Below are 9,635 nucleotides of genomic sequence, written 5' to 3' on the forward strand. Positions count from 1 at the left end.
CAAAATATTTTAGCAGCTCCAATTTTTGCACAAAGCAATTGTAGATTTACCTAATAAACCGCTAGCTGATGCGGAAAAACACTTTCCCGCGTTGCGTCTAAACGTGTCTTTTTCAACCTCGCCAAAAGGAAACATTTCAAAATTTATCAGAAGGAGAACAATTAGGCTTATGATCTGCTTAATTTACTGCTAAAAACTTTTAAAATTTGCTGGTTTCTCAGTAACGTGTAATGGTTTAGGTGGATTTTGAAATTACCATTTCTTGAAGGCAACTGTGTGGTTGAGTGAAAATCACAAGCATTCTTCCATAAATTCATGCGGCATTTGCCATGTCCAAGACTGCTCAGGTGAACTTTCCGGGAGTCTCTTATCTTGCGAGATAAGGGCACTGTTTATCAATCTGTAATAAAAGACGTGAGGAAATTCTGTCTTTTTTAAAGAGAAAAATTTTTGAGGCGAAATAGCCGACAAGCCGTTTGTAAAAAAGAACAATAGGTCACATAAAATCGTCTCTCACGAGGCTTAAAAGCCCCTTTTTACACATGACCTTCCATATCACGCACGAACCATAAACCCCTGGCACATAAATCCGGAACTTTCGATAAACAATTAACCGGACGGTTTGAAAATCCGGAAAGATTTCATTAGGATAAATAAAGGTCAGGTTCTTGGGGTCAGTAAATGAGTAAAACGCTCGTCTGGGATTACATCCCATCGTAAATTGTACGTGTTCAACGGCCGGGGCAAGGAAAGTGGGCATCCCGGAACAATTTACTTCCGGTATCCCTGTTCAATGGGTCCAGAAAATCGAAAACTGGCGTTCGGTTACTGTGTGAGCCCTCCGCCTTTAATTACACACCACAAATTGTCTCTATCTAGACCGCAAAGGGTATTTAACCGAAGGAATTGGGCCGCTCTGTACCTCAGGCAAATGTCGATAGATGCATATGCTTATTGAGGTTTTGACTCAAAGTCCTTCTGAAGCTCGGTGGTTTCCAGTTCACATCGATTGCGACGATGCTAACTTTGATAAATCCCGGGCAATGCGAACATGTATTTTGAAAAATGTTTTCAAATATAAAAATAGCTGCTAAACTCTGTCGAGCAGCAGCTGAACATTTATAAAGCATATTTTGCCATGCGTGATAAGGAGAGTGATTTATCGGTTTCTCCTTTGCGAACACATTCCATCGCGAGCGGTTAAGAATGCTATTAGCGAGATGATATTTTCCATATATAGAAATGTCTGTCTTGGAACTTTTTCGGAAATTGGATCCATTTCTTCGGGGCGCCTTTCTGCATGCATTTTTTCCATTAGTAGACTAACTCCCCTTTAACCAGTAATTCACTTGTTAGGCCCTTAAATATCACTATAATTGCGCAAAGGCGAGTGCAACTTTAGATCGTGTGTGCGCCTTATTCCAACTTCAAGCAAAAATCCTTTTTTTTCTAATAAACGTGACATTTCACCTAAACAGCCCCCAGAAACATTACCGAAAGTCGTAAAGTTTATGGCGGTAGGTGGGAATGTTAACGTGGTTTTCCTTTTTACATAAAATCGTTTTTAAAATAAATTTCGGTCGCGAGAAAATCTCCGGCAGTTTGTACATTTGAAGCGCATTTTCATGAAAGTGGACGAGTGTTTAAGTGACTGCTTGATAAATAATGATTTTTGGGGGGTTTTAGTGGCTCATTTAACCGCCCGCTCAATTGACCACCGGAATAAAAATGAAACAGCAACAAAACCAATGCAGAGTCATATTTCCCAATAATAAAATTTAATGTTTCGCTATTAAAGATCCCGAATGTCTGGGCTGCAATTTCCCATGTTGGACTTGATAACATTATCCTTGATAATGCCGCAATGAAACCAGCTTCTTGCCCGAAATATATCCGTTTCGAGTATCGCAGATATTAAGAAAAGATTTAAATTCTTTCAGATTCACTGAATAAAATAATTTCGTAAACGTGCCTCCAAAAGAATGCAGAGCGTTCATACAAAATGGCTCAAATCGATTTTGATTGCCAAAAACGGCGAATCCAAAGCGCCAAATTTGTACCTCATTTGCTGTTCTTGAACAACGATTTTGGTGTTGTTTGATGTCGAAATTTTGGGTTTGTTAACTGATAAATTAACTCAAAAACTATAAGTCCGCAGCGTGGACATTTCGTATTTGTAATTCGTAATGTCGAATTGTTTGCTTTGGGTTGGAAGATGCAAACGTTTAAAGAGTGGTTGGGTAAAACTTTCAGTTTGAAACCGATATTTACTCAGCTGGCAAAAATCAAAATTCTGAACGTTTGTTATGAAACTTTCGGCATCTTTAGGACCAAATGTCATCTAAATAGGGGATTCCTTTCCACTCCGTGTCTTCCTCCAGTTGAAAGATGTAATTTTTTAGCGTGAGAGTGTAGTTAGCTAAAAACTTATCGAGTGCGGTTTTAACTACTCTGAATTTTTTTTATCAAACTTCCAGAATATTTAGCGCTTCGAATGCTTTCAAGGGGGTGAAATTATCAAATTGCTGTTTGCTTTAGTCCGAACGATGCGACTTTTTAGAGAAGAAACCACAGTGAGGAATAAACATCCAGTTTGAGACAGCTATTTACTCAGCTACCAAAAATCAAAATTTCAGGTAAATTTTAGAGAAATTTCCCAGATTTGTCCTCCAAGTGTCTGCTGCAGCTGCTAAAATTTTCAAGCGACTGCTTGCATTAGTTTCAAAGTTACGAATTTTCAAGTGCGAAAAGCGAAGTTGGGAAGACATCGATTTGCAGAACGAAATTTACAAAGCCTCAAAAAATCAGGATTTAAAGCAATTTCTGTGAAACTTTCAGGATGTTTAGACCGAAAAATGGGCTAAAAGCAGTGAAAAAAGTTAAGGTGCTGCTTGCTTCAGTTTGGCAAATACGGTCGTTGAAAGGGGATAACGCAGTTGTACTCAACTGCGCTCTTTACTGGCTGTAAAGCTGGCTAAAAATCAGAATCATTGGCAATTTTTGTGAAACTTCCTCTTTGTGTGAAACTTCCTTTTGTAAAAATTGATCATTCCAACTTGCTTCGATTTGGAAGACATGCATTTTGAAAGCAGAGCTCAGTTCAGTGGAACGTCCATTTTGAGTACCACATTAACTCAGCTGCGAAAAATCATAATTATCAGCAAATTTCATGAGACCTTCAGAATATTTTGGTCCAAGTGTCTTCTACGGATGGTAAACATTTGAAGAGGTTGCTTGCTTTGGTTTGGTCGGCGCAAATTTTTGAATGACAAAGCACAGTTGGGTCAAAGCAAAAACATCAATTTTTAGATCGATATTTACACAGCTGGTAAAAATTAGGAATCATGCAGGTTTTCCTGAAACTTTAGACGCCTTTAGAGTCAAGTATCATCTAACCATCAGGGAAAATTTAAATTGCTACTTGTTTGAGTTGGAAAGATACGATTTTTGTAGTGGGAGAACGCAACTGGGTAAACACATCCACTTAAGACCGACGTTTGCAAAGCTGCAAATATAAAATTTAGGACAATTAGAATTATAAGCAACTTTTCGGAGACTCAAGTGTCCTCTAAAGATGGTAAACATTTCAAGTGGTTGCTGGCTTTGTTTTGGAAGTCGCGACTTTTTGAATGGGAAAACGCAGTTGGGTCAAAAGAAAAAATCCATTTTCATTTGGGAAAGCTGGGAAAAATCAGGCTTTGGGGCGATTCTTCTGAGACTTTAAACGCTTTTAGAGCCAAGTCTCGTCTAACAACCACGAAAATTTAAATTTGCTGCTTGTTTTAGTTGAAAGAATGCGAATTTTTAAACAAAGAACACAGTTGAGTAAACACCCGAAGTCGAATTAAATATTTCTAGCTCATTGCCAACATTTTTCCCAATTTCCAGACATCGTGTTGTCAAAATCCTGAACTTTCGATCAAAAATCCCAGTTCGTAGACCAAAATTTTCTATGCTTTCCAAAGCTAGACGCAAATAGTTATCCAGTGAGCTCGAAAAGCTTGAAATTTTTTACGTGAGAATCGCCCAAACGCCTCAAAATGTAAATAATTCTGTTCGTCAGGAAAAGACTGGATTGTATAAGACCGTTTCGTTTGCAACATGAAGGCATAATATATGGGGAAGGTCGGATATGGGATGTAATGGCTTCAATCTTGGGGTCTCGTAATGGCAGCACATGAAAACGAATTGCCCATAATCCTAGATAACGTTTTTTGTGCGCAGCCTTCTCATTTATGACTTACACTGGTTTCCTTAAACAGTGATTTGTCGATTTTTTTAAAAGTCTAAACTAGGAAAACCTCGGGAAAACCCTCTGCAACTGAAAGGGTTTTAAATGATTAGAAAATTGGGTTGATTTGGCGCAATGAATTGACATGGATTCATTAAATAAATTCGCAATTTTTCAGCAAAGTAGAGGAAATATCCAGTTTAGCGACATGACAGTCGTTTGCAAGGACATGGGTTTTCAATTGGAAATTACATTCATTCATGTCAGCAATATGGAAATGTGTGCTTCAATTAACGGGCGAAATCGCCTGTCTATAACTAAAAATAGTTCAGTTCCAATTAGAAAACTTCTCGCTTCAACTTGGTCAATCTTATGATGAAAATTCGCCCATGTTCCGGCCATTCAACTGCACAGCAAAGTCATGCATGAATTTCAGGAGAAACTGAACGAGAATTGCCTTGTTAGATGAACAAACGAAAATATTTCGCTGAATAAATCGCTGGTACAATGCGATCAAGCAAACATTGTGCAAAAACCTCGTTATAGTTTCCGCTGAATTGGATCCCCGGATAAACGATATACGCTCCTTGCTTTGCATTGACTTCCGTTATTTTCTGCAATAAAGTCTCTAAATGGACTAACAACTGCAAAAGAAATCAGAGGACTTTTAAGAGTTTTAATCGGCTCAAGAGATTTTTTCTTTTGCAGCATTGTCTTGGATGACTGGACAACAATCGCCCTTTGCAATTACACCTCCCAACACACAATGCATGTAGGCATTCTCGGCGGAAAAAATGTAATTCCCCATTCTTATTCCGTTCAGGCATTTGGGGAAATATTTCATCGCCCACGGATGTTGATATGAACGATTGTACTTGTGAAGAAATAGGGCCGCATTACTGATAATAAAAATTATCCCCCCAGGGAAAGTTTATCTGAAACAGCGGGGAAAATAAGCGAAGATGTTTACCTACCAACATGTACTTTGCCACAGAGAAAACGGGGCTTTTGTTATTTATTCGCCTAAGCCGCTTAAGTGTGTTATTTATTGTCAGGTTTCCTTTCTTCTTTATCGTCGTGATCGGGACGTTTACAATTTCCCATGGCAAATCCAATTCTGCTCGCTACAAAACCGCCCTTCAAACCAAACAAGTCTTAATCTAGACGAATTCAATTAGTTATAAATCCGGCGGGCGCAGAAATCTCAGCTCAGAGCATAAACTTCGGGCAATAAATCTGCATGACTAACGAAATACCTGCTCACATTTCCCGTATGCCAAGTTTCTTTTTGAATAGAGCCATCCGACTAGTCATCCCCAGTCGCTGGGGGAATGTTTCAATTTAACTAAATTGGCTTCTTTCTCACAAAAAAACTCTCCTCTCGTCTTAAACATTTAATATGTCGGCGAAAAATTGATATTTCCTTTGGCTTTGTCTTGCAAAGTGTGGTCTGTTGACGCTTTTGTTGGAACACATGTTGTAGTTCACATGGTGATTTTTCATACTTTCTCATTCTTCATTTTTCTTTCCTAATGCTTTTTGCCTATTTTGAGTCAACTGTCTTCTATATATTGTTAATTATTGTTATTCTAAATATTGTTAAATTAGCGCAGTTGAGAATAAATATCCATTTTGATGCCAATTTTTTGAAGCTGGCACAAATCAGGACTTTAGCAGATATTTCTTGCACTTTCAGAGTATTTCGACTAAAGTGTCTTGTAACGGCTGTGAAATTTTGAATGGCCAATTGCTTTAGTTCGGACGATGCCAGTTTTTAAAGAAAGCGCAGTTTTATCCATTTTCAGACCAATTTTTATGAAGCTGGCAAAAATCGGGATTTTGGAAGATTTTTCTTCCAATTTCCGCATTTTTGAAACCACCTGTCTTCTAACGATTGGGAAACTTTTAAAATGCTACTTGATTTAGTTCGGAAGATACGAATTTTCAAACAAAAGAGCGCACTTGCTAATAAATACCAAATTTAAGATCCATTTTTAGAAAGCTGGTAAAACTCAGGCTTTGGGAAAATTTTTTGCACATTTTCAGCAAATATCGAATCTGGTGTCTTCTAAGTATTGGACAGATTTTCAATCGCCATTTTCTTCTATTCGGAATATGTGAATTTTTAAACAGAAATGCTCAATTGGAAATGAGTATTCATTTTGCGATTCATTTTTACAAAGCTGACAAAAATCAGGCTTTGCGCCCATCTTGTCGACATTTTCAGGAATCTTCTAACTACGTATTGCCTAAAGATTGGCAAACTTTTGAACCGCTATTTGCTTTAGTTCAGAAGATGCCAATTTTTGAACAAAAGAAGACAATTATAAATATACATCCATTTTCAGGCCGACATTTGCTAAGCTGGAAAAATACGATTTGGTGCGATTTTTGTAGCATTTTCAGCGTTTTTAGAGTCAAGTGGTTTCTGAAGATGGTAAACATTGTTGAAAGTTGTAGTTTGGAAGATACGGATTTTTAAAAAAGTGGGGCAGTTGGGTCAAAATATCAACTTTGAGAACGATATTTACCAAGCTGATCAAAATCAGTCTTCTTATAGATCTGTATGAAATTGCAGTATTTTTCAGAAGCGAATGTTCCCACAAGCTGGTAAAAAATTCACGCTACTGCATGCTTGGCTTTGGACGACACAAAATTTTAAAGGAGTGAGGGCATTTGGTTTTAACCGTTTATTTTGAGGCTCTTTTTATTAACCTGGGAAAACTCAGAACTGCGGGTTTTTTCTCCTGATACTTTCAGCATGTTTGGAACCAAGCATTCGCTAATAATTGCACAAATTTTCAATTTCTGCCTGGTTTAGTTCCAAAGGGGCGAATTTTTAAAAGAGAGCGCGGTTGGAACTAAACATCAATTTTGAGACCGAATCAGAATTTTATGCAATTTCGCTGGCATTTTTTCCAGCTTTCGACTCAAATTACTCTATATGGTGAAATATGGTAAACATTTTAAAATATTGTTTAATTTAGTTTGGAGGACTCGCATTTTTAAATGAAAGATTGCTTTGAGTGAACTTGCAGTTTGAGAGCGATATTCACTAAGGCGGAAAAACTCAGTGTCCTCTAAGAACTTTATGAAATTTTCTAAGTTTTTTTAACCAGGTGTCCTCTAAGGACGACGAAAATTGCAAATTGCTGCATGCTTTGCATTGGAAGTTCTGAATGTATAAAGGAAAGTGCGCGGTTGGTGATAAACATCCACTTTGAAATCGACTTTTACCAGTTGGCAAAAATCAGGATTACCAGCGTTTTTTTCTGAGATTTCCTGCACCTTTCCACTCAAGGGGTTTTTAATTATTTCAAATTGCCGCTTGATGCAGTTCGGAGGGTGCAAATATTTTAGAAACAAAGCGCGGTTTAAAAAAAATCCAGTTTGAGCTCGACAAAAAGCTGGAAAAAATCAGGATTCTCAGATATTTTTCTAGTACTTTCAGTGCCATTCCAGTCAAGCATGTTCTGAACATGCCGAAAATTGCAAAGTGCTACTTGCATCAGTTTGCACGATATCAACTTTTTAATGGGAAGTTGCAGTCGGTCAAAGTCATCCATTTTAAGACCGATATTTACCAAGCTGCTAAAAATCAGTGTTCGCAGAAACCTTTTTGAAACTCTCCCAATTTTTAGCTCCGAGTGCTCTCGAAAAATAGCGAAAATTTCAAGTTGTTACATGAGTTCGGGTGGAAGATATGAATTTTTCCATTGTGCTTCTTCAAAACCCCCATTTAGGGCTGGGAAAATCTTATTAGCTTCATATGAACGCAAAGTTACTAATGAGGCGCTTTTGAATTTCACTTCTGTTGATGGGAAGATATAGAAAAGAAGATAAATTTCCTTGGACTCTGAAAATGCATGTTTCTAGATTGCATTGATCACTTTATGCAGAACATTGAGAGATCGAGAGAGCAGATATTCTGGCAAACAAAGTCTTTCTTAATTCGTTAAACATCGTTAATATTTACCAGTTCCAAACACTCGTATCTCAGTTAACATTTGAAATTGTCTGTGGCTGGACTTAATTAAATTTTCCTGCATAAGTGAAATGAAATTGATTGAAAGGTACAAATCCATCGAGGGCTTTTTAATTACTTAACCGGCCACCAAACCGGCACCCAGAAAAGGGCACTTTTATGTCACTGAACGTGCTAATGAAATGCCACACTAGGGAAACATTCCGCTTCAAATTGCCGTTGATTTGTTTTTTCATTAAGGAAATTAGCTGTTTGTCCAGTGAGGTAAGCGAAAAGCCACTAGACGCAGTCGCGTTTTTATCGGCTCTCAAATTGCAATTTCCTTCAAGATCGGCTACTTTTAAAAGCCCGAGCATTCGTCTATTGAATATTTTCGTCCGCATCACGGGACGAAGGACGTGTGGAAGAAAACCAGAAGGTACATTCAATTTTTCATCGCGACGTCCTACAAAGTACTTTAGCGGCGGAGAAGACGTGACAAAGGAAAATCTATTCAAATTACATCAGTCACAAAAAAACGTTATCAGCGTAGTAATAAAGTAGACCGTCTGCGATAGGAAGTTTCCGGAAACGTTTTTAATGCAACGTTTAGCCCCCGCTATGCCATTCGGTATGCTCAATTGAATCGCATTTCGCCTCCCCAAACAGCGCTTCACGAATTGTTGCCATTTCCACTCAACGCATAAAATGTGTTCGGCAATTAATTGGAAAATATTAATTTATAATTATCATGTGCCATTGACGTGAATATATTGGCCCTTTGTGCCAAATGCCTGCGCAAACTAACTAGAATTTACCGATTTGCCCTCAGGTGGCCGCTAATTAAAATAATTCAAACCAACTTACAGTAGATTGAGCGCGATCCGTAACGAAAATCGACCGTTTACATAACTTTACCGATGCTCTGCCTACGCAAACACAACATTGACCCAGATAGAGTCGTCTCTGGGATTTCGGCGATTTCCATTTGCGCCGGAATCCCATCCTAGGCAAGCCAGAAACAACAAAAACCCCATCCGCAGTTGCCTTAACGTGAATAAAATATGTTGACTGAGGTCTTTTGTCTCTGGCACTCCCCCATGCGTCTTGCATTGAATTAACAGCCACCGGAAAAGAGTCCAGGAAAGGCTCTGGATGGACGGGGTTTTATCCAATGTTGCTCGTTGATTTCGACTTGGGCGACAAACGCGAAATGGATTGAGTTCATTAGTAAGAGATTTTTCATAAGAAAGAAAATGAGCCTCAGTTTTGAGTTTTGGTCAATTACATTGGAATTTGTTGGACGTCGAAATTTACTTCCATTAAGACGTCCACTAGACTCTAATGTATTTTTTACAAACTTCTTTTTGGGTATTTCGCCTCAAAAATTTTTGTCTTTAAAAAAGACAGAATTTCCTCACGTCTTTTATTACAGATTGA

This window comes from Dendroctonus ponderosae, unplaced genomic scaffold (genome assembly GCF_020466585.1).
Source record: "Dendroctonus ponderosae isolate FM_Combo_2020 unplaced genomic scaffold, Dpon_F_20191213v2 Dpon_F_20191213_10, whole genome shotgun sequence".
NCBI classification, from domain to species: domain Eukaryota; kingdom Metazoa; phylum Arthropoda; class Insecta; order Coleoptera; family Curculionidae; genus Dendroctonus; species Dendroctonus ponderosae.